Source organism: Myotis davidii, unplaced genomic scaffold, assembly GCF_000327345.1.
Source record: "Myotis davidii unplaced genomic scaffold, ASM32734v1 scaffold1200, whole genome shotgun sequence".
Classification (NCBI taxonomy): Eukaryota; Metazoa; Chordata; class Mammalia; order Chiroptera; family Vespertilionidae; genus Myotis; species Myotis davidii.
In genome coordinates, this window is record NW_006291819.1 from 26,291 (window position 1) to 28,188 (window position 1,898).

The following is a 1,898-nucleotide window of genomic DNA, read 5'->3' on the forward strand; positions in this document are numbered from 1 at the left end:
GTCCAATGTCCTTGGTTATGATCTGGGTCCAGTCCATGGATCTCTGGGTCCATAACCTTTCCTTTGACCTCCTGTTTTAAAGCAATATATATGGAAAAAACACTCTCTACTTAATAATGAGATCTTGGATGGGCTTTTGAGTAAAATGACTGTGCTTCTCTGCCTGGGCAGTCCCGGTTTATACCTGTTATCCTGGCATAATAAAGTGTGGTTTCCCCTTTCATTCTCAGAAGGTCCTGCTTTGAGAAATAAATTGATCAGTTTACTTAGATACAATCTTTACTGAAATAGTATCCTGTTCTTCCCCAAATTCTCATTTTCCCCATGTCATAATAAAAATAGCTCTTTATTTTTATAAATCCAATTTATACCGATAAAATATAATTTTAATTATATATTTATTTATCATATTAGTTAAGGTCAATGTAGCCAGCTACTGAAACAAACAAACAAACAAACAAACACTGAAAAATTCAGGAAGAGTTTATTTCTCACCCACATTACCTCCCATGTTGTACCCTACAGTTGTTCAGGGATCCCAGATCTTCTCATCTGTGGCCCCACTTTCTCTATGTCCTCAGTGTCTCTTCCATCAGCCAGTGGGGAAAGATAGCAGTGAGCTCACTGGTGGGAAGCATTCATGGTTTAGGCTGAAAGCTGTGCCTATCATTTGTCATCACATTCCATTGGTTGGATCTCAGTCACATGGTTCTACCAAACTGCTGTGAGGGTTGAAAATGTGGTCTAGCCATGTACCCACAAGGAAGAGAAAAGATATAGGTAAATACTAACAGTCTCTGAAGGCTGATATAAGTAATCCAGTGCACTTTACTTGTAAAAAAAACAAAAAGTAAAAAGCAAAGTGTTACATAGAAAGCTAGTGCCTCCTCTGAACAGATGACTACTGTGAGTTTGGTATGTAAGCACACAGAAGCATATTATAGTTTTATGCTCCTGTTTGGACCAGTAGCTTATATTCTACAAAGTACAGTCTTTACTGACTAATAAGCACTGTTTCTAATTCTTTATTTGAATATTCTCGTCGGTTCATTTTCATCAAGCTGTCATCCCCACTTACCCACTGATGATGCTCTTGTGAGGGTCACCAGTGATGTCCTCATTACTAAATTAGAAGTTTATATTTGTGGTAATTCTTCATTTCTCAGCAGCATTAACAATCTTGGATCTTTTCCTTTTTCTTTTAAAAAAATTAAGCCAATTGGGATGACATTGGTCAATAACATTATATAGGCTTCAGGAGTACGATTCTATAATACATCATCTGTCTATCACAGTGTGTGTTCGCCGGCTCAAGTCAAGTCTCCTCTTATCACCATGGATCCCCCTTTCCCCTCTTCTACCTCACCCACCTCCTTCCCCTCCTGAAATCACCATGCTGTTGTCTGTGTCTGTAAGTTTTGTTTTTGTTGTTTAACCCCTTCACCTTTTTCACCCAGCACTACCCCCTCCTCCCTTTCATAAGGTTTTAATTTGCATTTTCCTAATAACTAGAGAATTTGAGCATTTTTTTATACATCTGTTGGATATTTTTATGTCTTCTTGGGAGAAGTGTTTATTCAGGTCCTCTGCTCATTTCTAAAATTTAATCTTATTGTTGAAAGTATTTTTAGTTACATTTTTTGGTTCTTGAGTTGTATAAGGTCTGTATATAGTTTGGATATAAGCCCCTTAGCAGAGGTATTGTTGGAAAATATCTTCTCCCACTAGGCTGGTTGCCCTTTTGTTTTGTGGATGGTTTCTTTCACTGTGCAGAAGCCTTTGAGTTTGGTGTAGTCCCATTCATTTATTTTTACTTCCTTTGCCTTTGGGGACTGATCCACTTTATTACTCATTGCTGAAATGGTAAAAAAAGATGCACTATGTTTGGGCACAAACTT